The sequence below is a fragment of the Monodelphis domestica genome, chromosome 2 (genome assembly GCF_027887165.1).
Source record: "Monodelphis domestica isolate mMonDom1 chromosome 2, mMonDom1.pri, whole genome shotgun sequence".
Lineage (NCBI taxonomy): Eukaryota > Metazoa > Chordata > Mammalia > Didelphimorphia > Didelphidae > Monodelphis > Monodelphis domestica.
The window spans coordinates 504788388-504802444 of record NC_077228.1 but is presented as its reverse complement, the minus strand read 5'-3'; the positions used below and the strand labels follow the sequence as shown (position 1 = coordinate 504802444).

Here is a 14057-nt window from a genome sequence, read left to right as displayed (position 1 = left end):
TATATTCTATAATGTATAATATATTGGTATTATATTATTATATAGTATATATAGTAAACCAGTATTATACTATTATATATTCTATAGTATATATACTATATAACCAGTATTATTCTATTATATATTCTATAGTATATATTGTATTATTATATATTCTATGGTATATATATAGTGTACTGGTATTATATTAATATAATATAGACTTTACAAAGCAAAGCACATTACTATATACCTCAATTTCTGTACATTATCTCATTTGGTTTTTGAAACAACCTCGTGAGGTGCTAAAGTTATTCTTATTTTACAGCTAAGGAAACTGAGGGTAGGAGGTTATCCAGGGTAACTGTTGTTGAGGGTCTAAGGCAAGAATTGCATTCTGGTCTCCCTGACTTTAAGTCCAGGGCTCTGTCTGATAGCCACTGGATAATTTTTTTTAAAGTGGGGTAGGGGATGGGGAGGGACTGGCCACTACACAAGCTATAGCTTCTTGGAGCCACAGATGAGAGTCGAGTGAAAAGTGGACACCAAAGTGGATGAGCAGCCCTGAAAAGGGCTCAGTAAGTTCTCTTGGCAGACTGTTAAGACTATATCCTCTAAGCCATCTCAGCAAGACAGGCTAAACCAAATTGAGGGTAACCTACAGGCCTTAAACCCTGGATGTCTTCTCCCAGAGAACAATTTGTTCCAGTGGCCATGAAGGTGGCTGAAGCAGGCACTATGGAGTGCTTAGACCTTCGTCAGACATGGAAAACACCAAAGTCATCCACCACATCCCAGCCATCCTGACTTTTGTCTTAACCTTGAACTTCAAGGTTAACTACTCTGTGAAACTCTGACTCAATCCAATAAACAAGCAAGTCAAAGCATCACCCTGTGAGGTCATTAGTCTTCTGTGAAAATGAAAGACCAACCACAACTGGAGCAATAGAAATGTGGAAGCAACTGGGAGTGGTGGAAGGAAAATCCCAGTCTCAAAGCTCTGGAGTTGGATGAAAGAGACAAGTCTTTGGTTGTCTCCTGTTAATAAAGGGGGAAGGTAGCAATGGTCTGGAGCATTGAATGTAGAGATTTTTAACCTGGGTTTGGGTTTGGGTTTTGGCTCACCCAAGTGAGCAAAGCCCCTTCATGTTAGGAGAGTCTCTGCTATAAGAGTTCTACCTGGTATAGTAGTCTCTCGGTAACCAAGGATGATGATTGACTTTGTGCGTTTTTGTCCACAAAGACACTTGTGCATGAAGATTTAAGTGGAAAAGTCGGTGCACAGAGACAGTCCCACTCTCTCGGCGTTGGAAGTCTGGGTCCAGTGGCACAAAAAGTCATTACATCTGGAGACTTCCTCAGCTGCACTGGATGGCCATGTTGTCTTTTGTGCTCCAACACGCCCTGAGCACTCCACAGTGCTTTGCTGCGTCGCCATCTCAGCCGTTGAACCTTCTTGTTGGTTTCTTCCACCTGTTCCGCCAAAACAGTCTTCACATGCTGGGTGAGCAAAGCCCTGGTTCACCAAGGGTCGATGACCCGATGGCTACCCTCACAAGGTTTAGCCGGCCTGCCGAAGCCGTTGCCTGGGGTGTGGCCGCTGCCGCATGCTAGCAGCTACTGGGAGCCACAAGTGAGAGCTGGGTGTCAGGTGAGGGTCAGTGGCTGGAGAGCTGCCCTAGAAGGGCACGACAAGCCCTCCATACCAAAGATATTACTCCTCCCTGAGCACCCCACACATCCCTGGAATGATAATGATATATGGTAGCCAGGAGTCCTAGAAAATCCAAGAAGGAGTTCCAGAAAAACTCTGCTAGTCTCAGGGCTTTCTATGAGGCTGTCTCCATTCCAAATATCACTTCTCCATCATCATCTCTTCATATGCTTATTTTGCTCTGACCTATATTTCTCCAGTGACTGCATATTAGTGCCCATTCCATGCTCTGTATTCCAAACAAATTGATCTGTTTGCTAGTTCCTGTACGTGACAATTTGCCACCTCTGTGATTGTACTTGCTTCAAATGTTCTCTGTCCTCTACCCTCTTAGAATTTCTATCTCCCTTCCCTGGCTAGTGCACTGAAGTCAGAATCTGGAAGTCCTTAGTTTAAATTGTGCCTCAAACCCTGTGTGACCCTAGGAAATTCATTAAACCTCTCTGGGCCTCAGTTTTCTTAACTGTAAAATGGGGATAACAACACCATCCATCAAATGAGATAATGTATAAAGTACTATGCCAAATGTAACGTACTATAGAGACCTATTTTACTAATAGTTAATCAAAGTAGTCAATGTTAAAGTAAATCAAAGTAATCAAAATCCTGCTACGTATTGCATGTATAATAAATATTCTAGTATACTTTTAAAAAATCTTACCTTATTGTATATTGTTTCTAAGATAGAAGAGCAATCAAGGGCTAGGCAATGGAGGTTAAATGACTTGCCCAAGGTGATACATCTAGAAAGTGTCCGAGGTCATATTTGAACCCAAGACCTCTCATCTCTAGGCCTGGCTCCCTATCCATTGAGCCACCTAGCTATCCCTCCCATACTTTTTTATGTGTACCCCCTTAATTATTTGTATGATTTTATTTAGAAAACCCATTGGAATAGGGAGATAACTAAAAGGATAAATATAGTCTCTTTCCCTTCTCTGTGATGTCTCTCCACTTGCAACAAAAGGCAGAACATTTGCTACTAAGTAATAGGGAAGCCCAATGAACCCTTCCAATCCTAGTTCAAGCTCAGAGTCATGGATGATGTCTTCCTCTCTCTGCTGCCATCTTCTGGGTTTCTGCTGGAATCTTTCAGCTGAGATGCCTGCCGTCTCTTCCCCTGAACCCTCTAAAGCTTTGGGCTAGTCCCCTAGACTCTCTCAGGGAATCAATGAGTTCAAAATTCTTTTCCTAATATGGTGAGATGCTGTCATTTCTACTCTGGTAAATATCAATAGCCATAAGCCCCATAAATAAAAGCTCAGTGGAGTCCTTGACAATTTCTAATGACCTAAAGGGATCCTGGGACCTAAGTTGAGTTTGAGAACTGCTGCTCCAGGTCTGATCCTGAACAGAAAGATTCTTTCTTTGGCTCATGCTGGCCTCACTGTGAAGTTTCATCTGGAGCAGTATCCAAAATAAAACTTCAATATTGCAAATGTCTAGGTTTTCCCAGGTATCTAATGGGACCCATCTCCCACACAAGCATTCAAGCAACAGTATATTGCTTGTTGTTCATGTTGTCATTGTTTAGTCATTTTTCAGGTGTGTCCATCTCTTCATGACCCCATTTGGGGTTTTCATGGCAGAGATAGTGGAATGGTTCGCCATTTCCTTTTCCAGCTCATTAAAAAATATATATCTCTTGCCTTCTAAGTCTTACAATCAATTCTAAGTATTTGTTCCAAGGCAGGAGAGTGGTAAGAGCTAGACAATTAGGGCCAGGGTCATACAGCTAGAACATGTCTGAGACCAGATTTAAATCCAGGACCTCCTGTCTGCAGACCGGATTCTCTTTCTATTGAACCACCTAGCTTCCCTTCTTTAGTTCATTTTACAGATGAGGAAACTGAGGTAAACAAGGTTAAATGACTTACTCAGGGTCACACAACTAGTAAGTATATGTTTAGGATAGGCTTTAAACCCTCTTCCATGAATATGCAGAAAGGAACCTACAGAGGCAGAAACACAAAACCCAACAAGATTCCCTCAGAAATCCTTTGACATTTCTATGAATCCTTTCTCTGATCAAACTGCAACCCCCAGTCTATAGTACCACCTATGGTTTAGACTCACCTTCAGAAGGTACCCTGAAAGCTTCTGAGAAAAAAAAATCTCCTTCCCATCACACCTGTACTGTCAAAATAATTCACTGTAATTACAAGAGGTAGCAAAGACCAGAACCCATTGTCACCCTCACTCTCCTCCCATCCATGTTGTAGCTTTTCTTTTCAAGAAGTAAGTCACTTGGGTACTATGTGGATAGTTCTCTTCCTTTCATAAAGGGTCCAGTGCCCAAATTCTCAAACTCTTTAATTGGAGGTCACCCACAAGGCAAATCCCGAAGATCCTATTACCCAGAAATCTCTTTTCTCTGGCTAAGAGGTAAGATTCTGGGATGATACCCCCTAAGAAATCATGACCTATATTTTCTCCCCCAAAACTTATACATAGGGGGTTCATGAACACTATGAACTACTCTCTTAGGTCATATGGGCAAGCACATGTCTGCCTCTGCCATATTCTTCTGCAGCCATTCCATCAGTGGCAGCTCCAGTTGCTGCCATTTTTTGGATTGTCCAAGACTGCTCTCAGAAACTCTAGCCTCTTGCCTGTGTGGAAAAGCCTGGAGAATAACCACATGCTCCTGTCTTTAACAGTTAAATTACAAACTATGTCCCAAGGAAGCCATACCACTGCCTTCACCCGGAGGATACAGTTCTGATCTCCTGTAATCTCATCTGTCTTCTGTCCAAGCAGATCTGTTAGCCTCCTCAAGCCCCAGCTAGCTAATCATCTTGGAGGCCTCCTGAGTCACTAAAATTCATGGATGAACTCTGTTTAGTTCTCTAACATGGCAAAGTAGTCAAGCCCTGGGCTGGGGGGATTCGGAACCATAGATTCATGGACTTTTTAAGGTCAAAAAGAGTTTGAAAATCTTTGTAATTATATTAGCATGTTTAGAGGATTTTAACATTGGCAAAGCAATTTGCAAATATCTCATTTAATCTTCACAACAAGGGAGGTAGATGCTATTCTCATTTTACAGACAGACACTGATCAGAAAGGGGTTAAGTGACTTGTCCAGGGTCACACAGACAATATCTCTGAGGCTGGGTTTGAACCCAGGTCTTTTCTGACTAAAGATTCAGTGCTCTAACCACTGAATAACCTACATGCACATAGGGCAAAGGATATTTACAGATAGAATCAAAGCTTTTGACCTTTAAGGGTCCTAGGATCATTGAAGCTAAGAAAGAAAGAAACAGACACACACACACATCAAAAGAGTCAGAGACAGAGAGCAGAGAGACAGAGAAATACAGAGACAGAGAGTCAGGGAGAAACCGAAACAAAGAAAGATAGAGAAGCAGACAGAGACAGACAGACAGACAAAGACACATAGAGAAACAGAGACAAAAAGTCAGAGAGAATCAGAATGAGAAAGACAGAGACAGACAAAGATGCTGAGACACAGAGAGAGACTGCAGAGACAGTCAGAAACCGAGCAAGACATAGGGACATATACACGAACAGAAAGAGACAGAGAGAGAAATAAACAGACACACAGATGGATAGACAAAGGGAGACAGACAGGCACATAGACAGAAGAAAGACAAAAACAGAGGCAAACACACAGAGCTGGAATCAGAGAGAGACAAAGACAGAGAGTCCTAGAGAGAAACAGACAGAGAGTAAAAGAACTGTCACACCACTCCATAAGGGGCAGTGCTAGGAATTAGAGTCAGGTTGTCTGATGCTAACTCTAGGGGCGGGGCTTTCATTTATTTTCCCAGGATGCACTTCAGACTCTATAGCACCGTTAAAATTTAAACCATACAATTCCTTTTCAGTTTTTTATTTGTAGGAATAATATGGATAAAGAAAGGAAAGGAAATGCTCACTCTGTTGAAAATACCAATGATAATATTGAAGAAATAGAAAAATATAAATTCACCCTAAGTAAGAGATAGGTTGTATCTTGAAGCTTTATAAGTGTTCCATTCCTGCATCCCTCACCAGGAGGGAAGGATAAAGATGAGTTATGAAGCTTCCTGGGAGCTTTTCTTTGTTTCTATCTGTAGGTTTCCAAGAACTGTTTGAAAGAAGGTAATATGGGCTGTTTGAGCTCCCCTCAATGAAATTGCCAGCACCAAATCCTCCCCCCCCCCATTCGTTGGCAAACTGATTCTGTTTCCACAAATCAATAGCAACTTCAACTTCTAAAAGTGCCAGTGGGAAGTTTTCCAGAGTCCCAAATGTATCTCTTTCCTGCGTGTATGGAGAGAAGAGGTGGCAAGATGGTGAACACAAAGGTATCTGGCACATAGTAGACCTTTATTAAATGCTTTTTGGCTTTTTAATTTAACAGTGTATTTTGTCAAATTTGATTCATTGTTTTTTATTGCCTTTCCATGTATCTCTACCACTTGTCAGCGTCTGGTGCATATTAAGTGCTTATTTGGACAGCTAGATAGCACAGTGCATCATGTACTGGACCTCCATCTTCCTGAGCTCAAATCCAGCCTCAAACACTTCCTAGCGGTGTGACCCTGGGTAAGTGACATAACACTGTCTGCCTCCATTTTTTCATCTGTCAAATTAGCTGGGAAGAAAATGGCAAGCTGCTCTTGTATCTGCTATAAAAACTCAAGAAGAAGAAAAAATGGGGTCACAGAGGGTCAAAAACAACTGAACAACAACAAATAAATATGTATTGGCTTGACTCATTGGTTTTTGTCATTTTTAGGACAAAAGTTATTTCCTGATAGATGTATGAGCAGGTATTTTTCCAATATCCAAGCTATTGGGCCAACTACATGGCTCAGTGGATAGAGAGCCAGGCCTGGAAACTGGAGGTCCTGGACTCAATTCTGACCTCAGATACTTCCTAGCTGTGTGACCCTGGGCAAGTCACTTAAGCCCAATTGCCTAGCCCTTCTGCTTTTGTGCCTTAGAACAGATTCTTAGTATCCATTCTAAGACAAAAGGTAAGGGTGGAAAAGACAAACATTCATTAAGCATTTACTATGTGCCAAGCAATGTGCTAAGTCCTGAGAATATAAAGAAAGGAATATCACATATAGTTAACTAGGTAAGTACAAGGTCTGTAGAAGAAATGTTGCAAAGGCAAAAATGACAAAATTTGGCATTGTAGGACAAAGGAGAGTGAGGAGCTCAAGGAGGAAAGTCTAATAAAAAGTTATGGAATACTATTATGCAATAAGAAATTACAAACTAGATGATCATTAAAAAAAAAAAAACAACCCTGGAAAGACTTCTTTGAGGTGATGCAAAGTGAAGCCAGCAGAACCAGAGAATATTGTATGCAGTAGCAACAATAATGTATGATCATCAACTGTAAAGGACTTAACCTATTATCAGCAAGGCAAGGATCCAGAACATCTCCAAGGGACACATGACAAGAAAGGCTATTCCCCTCATAGAAGGAGCAGATGAGGTGTGAATGGAGATTGAAGCATGCCATTCTTTATTCTATTTCCTCCATTAATTTTTCTCTAGATTAACAATATGTCTTTTTCACAACATGGCAAACAGGAAAATGTGTATTACATGATAATATATATACAATCTATATTTGCCTTCTTGGGGATGGAAGAGGAGGGAAGAAGGAGAAAAAAGACTAAGCCATAGATTTTTAGATATAACTAATGTGAGAATCTGTTTCTCTTGGATAAGAATATTTATTATAATTTAGTACATATTTTATAACAAAGCATATGTATTATATTATTATTGTGTTACATATTGGATTGTGTTATATGTATATAAAGAATAAATGGTAACAAAAAGGTTATGATTAGATAAAGAAAGTGGAAGTGGTACATATATATTAAAAAAAGATACTAGATGAATGGAAGAGGTATTAGCAGTTAGGTGGGATCAGGAAAGACCTCCCTTAATTTTTAAAATTAAAATGTAGAGGGCAGTTGGGTGGCTCAGTAGAATAGATGTCTGGATCAGTACCCTGAGTCCATCACTATTCTATCAGGAATTGGGCAATATGGTTCATCATTTGTTCAACAAGAAATGGTTAGGAGCAGAGGAGAGAGTTAGGGAGAGTAATTCAGAGCAAGTTAGGGGTGGTAACAAGACAAAAGAACAAGGGATTTGAAAGAAAGAGAGCATGGAGTTGAACTGGTTATTTAAAGACATTAGGATTAGGAAGTGGGGAGGGAATGTAGCCAGAGAGTGGTCAGACACCTGGGGGGTGGGGGGAGAGAATACTGATTAATGGGAAGATCAGAATGAGAACAGAAAAGAGGTGCAAGGCATAGGGAGAAATGGAAAGATAGAAAGTTATGATTGAATAAGGATTTTCGAGAGTTCATTATACAGGTGAAATTGTACAGGTGATGGTGAAATCATTCTTTGCATAATTGAAGTGGAGAAGAAGGGAAGTCCACTGATTAACTCAAAACAAGACCCTTCACCTCTGAGCTCATCTCCATCTCCTAGATATAGATCTCCATAGCTCCTTCCAGCTCAAACTTTCCCATCATAGCAGCTAATCACCATTCCTGGATATTGGGTCATTGGGAAGAGTTACGGTACAGGAGTGTGAGCTCTGGTGCCCACAAAACCGGAATTAAAATTCTGGTTTTATTCTTCACTACTTGTGTGACTTCAAACAAGTTATCCTCCTCTTTGGACCTAGTTTTTTTTTTTTTTTTTGAGAAAGTAGTAAGCATTGTAAGAAAACACGTAAGAAATACAGATGAAAACAGAAGGATGAAGAGTGCTGAGGTACTACCATTATAATTGTGGTATACTTTTTAGTATAATTCTATAACAGAAGAGCAGCAAGGGGCAAGCAATGGAGTTTAGTTGATTTGTCTAGGGTCACACAGCTAGGAAGTGTCTGAGGTCAGATTTGAAACCAGACCTCATGACTCCAAGCCTTATGGTCTACCCACTGTCCCATTGAGCTACTCCTTTTTTTTTTAACCCTTACCTTCCATTTTAGAATCAATACCAAGTTTTGATTTCAATGCAGAAGAGTGGTAAGGGCTAAGCAACTGGTTAAGTGACTTGTCCAAGATAGCTGAGAAGTGTCTCAGGCCAGATCTGAACAAAGGGCCTCCAGTCTCTCTCCACCGAGCAATTTAGTTACCCCTAGCAGTGGCATACATAAAAAAAAAAAAGACAAAATCTTAACAAGCTGTACATAGTAGATTCACAAGTAGATATTTAATCCCATTTTTCTGTTCTTGCTTGTATATGAAGGCATCTGTTGGGGCCAACTCAAATTGGCAAGTCAATTATTAAATTTTCAATGCAAGCAACAAAATATATCAAAGCCTGAGTCTTTATTTGTTTTTCCTTTAAAACCCTTACCTTCCATTGGTTCCAAGGCAGAAGAGTGGTAAGGGCTAGGCAATGGGGGTTAAGTGACTTGCCCAGGGTCACATAGCTGGGAAGTGTCCGAGGCTAGATTTGAACCTAGAACTTCCAGTTCTCTAAACCTGGCTCTCAATCCACTGAGCTACCCAGCTGCCCCCACCTTGAGTCATTGTTTTATCAATAGCTAGGCTTAAGAAAGTCATGGAGAAAATGTTAATAATTCATATTTAATTTAGAAGTATGTCCAGGGTATGTTTTTTTGTAAAGTTGGTTGTTAAACATTTGCCAGAATATTTATGTTTGTTGACCACTGTCAAGTTTGTAGAATAAAGTATTTTCGGATTTTATTAGCTACAAACTTTTGTGTGCACACATGTGTCATGGATACCTTTGTCAGCAGGATAGTGAAGCCCTATCTCAGAATCATGTTTTTAAATGCATAAAATAAAATAGAGGACTACAAAGGAAACTAATTGTACTGAAATACAGGAAATAAAATTAACTAATAAAATTAAAATTAAAATGCATATTCATGGAGTTAAGAACTCCTGCTAGAGATGATCTGTGAGTTCCCTGTCAGCTCTAAAACCTATGATCCAAAATCACTGTTTAAAAAAATACATATAGTTCTAGTTGCTTTCCAGATGTCCTTTTGCCCTCTGGAAACTCTCCTCAATAGGGTATGGGTTTAAGAGCCCTTTTGCAACCACAAGGAATTTTTTTTAATGGAATATTTGAGGCTTTCTGCTATTTGCTTTCCCCTCTGAAAAACTCCCGTTTGTTGGCATTGATGGACATTGGCACATGTGGCTAAGGAGGACTGGTCTGCAGTCTCTTGTACATGGAGGTCATTTTTACCACTTCTTCTCCCTCAGCCTCCATTTCTTCCTGTGCCAAAAGAAAGACTAGAGTAAATGATTCTTGAGGCCCCTTCTAGCTTTGACATTCAATGATCCTGGTGTGGGCTTAGGGAAATGGATACTCTGGAAATGTGTTCTGAAGAGTGTACAGATGAGAGTCTTCCTGGGGAACCCTGTTTCCTTGGAAGGTCAGGAAAAGTCTTTTCTTGGATGAGATGACTTTTTGAGATCTTGTGTACCTTTCAAGACCCAAATTGAAGCACTTCCTCCAAGAAGCCTCCCTTACCAAATCCTGTTTCTGTCACTACCCATGTGTCTTTGGATAAACCAACTATTTTTTTTCTGTCCTAGTTTCCCCATTTCTAAAATGAGGAAATAAGAATAAACTGTCTTTTAACTCTAAGCAAGGAGTCATTTAGCTTTACCCTCTCGTTTCACAAATGAGGAAACTGAGGCTGGGATTTAGGTGACTTGTCCAGGGTCACATAGCTAGTATCTGAGATGAGATTTGAACTACCTAATAAGAATAAGAATAATAACTAGTCCTTTCAGGGGTAAAAATAGCATATTAATTAAAATATTATATTTATAGTATAGTAATATATTAATAATGTTTGCTCCTCACAACAACCATGAAAGGTAGGTTCTAGTAATTATCTTCATTATACAGAGGAGGAAACTGAGGCCTAGAGAAATTAAATGGCTTGCCCAGGGTTTGGAAACTAGTGTTTGGTACCAAACTGAACTCTGGTCTTACAGATGGTTGGTCCAGTGCTTTATTGGCTACCTGGCTCTGGGATTCATCTTCCAGGTTCTAAAACAATAGTTATAAGATTTGCTGGCAGCTAGGTGGCACAGTGAACAGGGCTCCTGGCCTGAATCAGTAGGACTTGAGTTCAAATTCAAACTTTATTTCCTAGCTGTGTGACTTTGGGCAAGTCACTTAACTCTGCCTCAATTCCATTATCTGTAAAGTGAGTTAGAAAAGGAAACATAAACCACTCATATTTTTGGCAAGAAAACCCCAAATGGGGAGACCAAGAGTCAGGCACAGTTGAATAACAACAGACTTACCAAGAAATTCAGCCCCCCAGAAAATAAGTTTAGATCAGGGTCACCCATTTCATCTTCTGGGTCTGTTTCCTTCCTTCCTTCCTTCCTTCCTTCCTTCCTTCCTTCCTTCCTTCCTTCCTTCCTTCCTTCCTTCCTTCCTTCCTTCCTTCCTTCCTTCCTTCCTTCCTTCCTTCCTTCCTTCCTTCCTTCCTTCCTTCCTTCCTTCCTTCCTTCCTTCCTTCCTTCCTTCCTTCCTTCCTTCCTTCCTTCCTTTCTTCCCTGCTTTCTCTCTTTTCTTTCTTTTTCCTTTCTAACTTTTGATTTTTTTCCAGGTTATATGTCAATAGAAGTTTAAATATTCCTTTCCTGACATTTTGCCATCCATGTTCTCTCCTTCCCTCTGAAGCCTCCCCTCCTCCTCAAGAAGGCAGATAATTCGATACAGGCAGTAATATATAATCATATAATACATATTTCCCCTCTTGGTCCGCTGTGAAACCAGACACTGTTTATACTAGAGAAAACTTCACGGAGGAAGTGTAGTGAAGAGTGGCCTGCTTTCTTTCATCTGCATTCAGACTTCATCAGTTCCTGCTGTGGTGGAGGAGAGCCTTTGGGGCCGGAGTTGTCCCGGATCCTCGCCTTGTGGACAACAGCTAAGTCATTCGCAGCTGATCCTCGTCCATTATCGTGGTTACTGTGTGCTACGTTCTCCTGCTGGCTTCGCCTTCATCACTTCATAGAGGATCTTCCAGGGGGCAGGTTTTCTTGCCTGCCTACAGAGGGGTTCCCCAGCCCCGTGTCACCTACTCCTGGGCGCTTGGGAGAAAACTGCTCGGCCGTCCTGACGGTGCTAGAGAGATTGGAGAGTTCCTTAATCTGCTCTCCAACCTTCGTGTTCCCTCCTTAAGCCCAGCCTGGGTTGTTCCTGTCAGGAATACACTCGGCCCGAGCAACCTCCGAGCCCCTGGGAAGCGGAACCACGCGGACGTTTGGACCATCCCACCCCGGGCTCCGGACTTTTAATTCCTAAGGCCGAGTTCAGCTCTCCGCTCCACTAGACCCGGGTATCTGATCACAGCGTGCCGGGGAAGCGGGCGCTCCGAAAGGGCCCGGGGTCCGAGCAGGGGACGCCTCAACTGACTTCCTTTACCCTCCCTATCCCTCCGCGGCTCTCTCCGGCTCTGCTCCTGGCGGGTTCTTTTCTTTGGGCCGCCCGCAGCTCTGGGTGCGGTGAGAGGAGGGGACGGAGAGCTGCGGTCAATCTGAACCCGCTCTGGCACCTCGCTCTGCTCCTGGCTCTGCTACCGAGCCCTGGGTAGCCCCACGTGCCGCTCAGAGTGGCTGGGGCTCTGGGGCTTGGGCCGGGGAGACACTTTGCTTGCTTACACGCACGCCTGTGTGCCTGCAGCTGCACCCTTGCACGAACGCAAGCTTCTACTGCCTCCTGGCGGCTCCCTTGCTCAGGGGAGCAGGGCCCTCACATGTCCAGCCGCGCGGCTGGGGAGTGCCTGTAGGGTGCCTCTTCAACACTGTGAACTTGCGGAGGCGGGCAGGCAGGGGGAAGGGTGGGACGCGTGGGCTGCCGTTGGACCGTCCCAGGATGCTGAGGTGGCTGGGGGGTGGAGGCGCGGAGGGGACGGGATCGGCAAAGCTTCTGGGGGGTGGAGGGTGGGGGGCGGGGGCAACCCAGGAATTGAGGGACTACGCGCACGTGGGGGGCTTTCGGGAGAGCTGCCTCCAACTCCCCGGGGGCCTCTTCGGCAATGTCTGGCCCGGGGGTGGGGAGGAAGATAGAGGTGGCAGCCAAGGCTCGCGGGTGGGCTTTCGCCTAGCCTACGCGGCTGGGTCTAAGAGCGCGCTCCGGGCGAAGCACGGACTGGGCAATGGGCCGGGGCAGAGTCAGGGCCAGCGTCCCTGGAAAGCCTTGGCCAGCCACGGCCGCCCCGCCTGCCTTCCACTGACTGCTCTCGCCTTCTGCAATCCTGTCAGGCGCGGTGGCCAAGTGGTAAGGCGTCGGTCTCGTAAACCGAAGATCGCGGGTTCGAACCCCGTCCGTGCCTGAGGCGTGGGGGGCCCTGGCCCGGTTCGCTTCGGCTCCCGGCCCTCCTAGCCAGGGCTAATTTTTAGTTATTTTAGACATTTGCTCTCCTGGGGTTCCCTGACCTCTCCCCCCACTTTCTGTCCCGTGCTGTGTTGGCACTCGTGCCGCACTCTCAGCTTAGGCTAAGGGCGCGCCCTGGGTCGGGGCGTGGGAACGAATTTGAGGGGGGTGAGGGTTCGGCAGATTTTAGGAGGACCGCACCCCAAGAATAGGCTAAAAAGGGGGCGGTGCGAGTTACGCCCCAAAGGTGTCCCTCTTTCCCCAAGTTTGGACGCCGAAGTTGCCCTTGCCCCTGCCTGGGAAGAACCCCTTGGGGGCACCGTAGGGACCGGCGGGTGTAATGGGGTGTCCCCAGCCCCTCGGAGGTCCCGGCTGAGCTCGGAATCCCCCACCCCCTGGGTCGTCTCTGGCTGCCACCCATCTGCGCCCAGCTGCGGCGCGGCCCTCAGGAGGCTTGTTGTGCTCTTGACCCGCCACGAGGTGGCGTGGACATGCGGGACTCCATTACTGGAAGCTGCAATTCCCGGGGGTGAGGGGAGGAGGGAAGGCGGGCGCTCAATTTCTTTTTCTATCTCAATTAGTTTCCTTTTAAAACTCATTCTTTTGTTTTCACCTCATCTACGAGTCTCACTGTATCTCTCCTCCCCACACCCGCCCAGAAAGCCAATGAAAAAAGTTCAGCAAACTATGCGAAAAGGTAACAAAGTCTGGTGATACAGCACCCTCCGCCGCCCCACCTTCCCTGAGAGGGCGGAAGGCTTCTGTGGCGCCAGACTCGGCCACCGGCTTCTCTTCCCTACCTGTAGGTTCAGGTTTGGAAGTATAAACCAGGGGTGCTTTTACGATAAGGGACATTAACCCTACTTGGGAGGGCTAAAGCTGCGATTCCAACCTTTTCCACTTTGAGAGAGGAAATTAGGGAAACAGTTTCTGACACACACACATTTACAGCTGTATGGTGGTGTTCCTCTTTAGGTCTCAG

General features: G+C 44.0%; 2 non-coding genes across 2 annotated transcripts; both read left to right on the top strand.

The window, feature by feature from the left end:
• The first annotated feature begins 12962 nt into the window (after positions 1 to 12962).
• On the top strand, positions 12963 to 13034 carry TRNAT-CGU (transfer RNA threonine (anticodon CGU)). The gene has a single exon. It is a non-coding gene; the product is annotated as a tRNA-Thr (tRNA).
• On the top strand, positions 13035 to 13089 carry MIR12332 (microRNA mir-12332). Its single transcript, NR_162871.1, is given in 1 exon segment — positions 13035 to 13089. It is a non-coding gene; the product is annotated as a microRNA mir-12332 (primary transcript).
• The last annotated feature ends 968 nt before the right edge of the window (positions 13090 to 14057 follow it).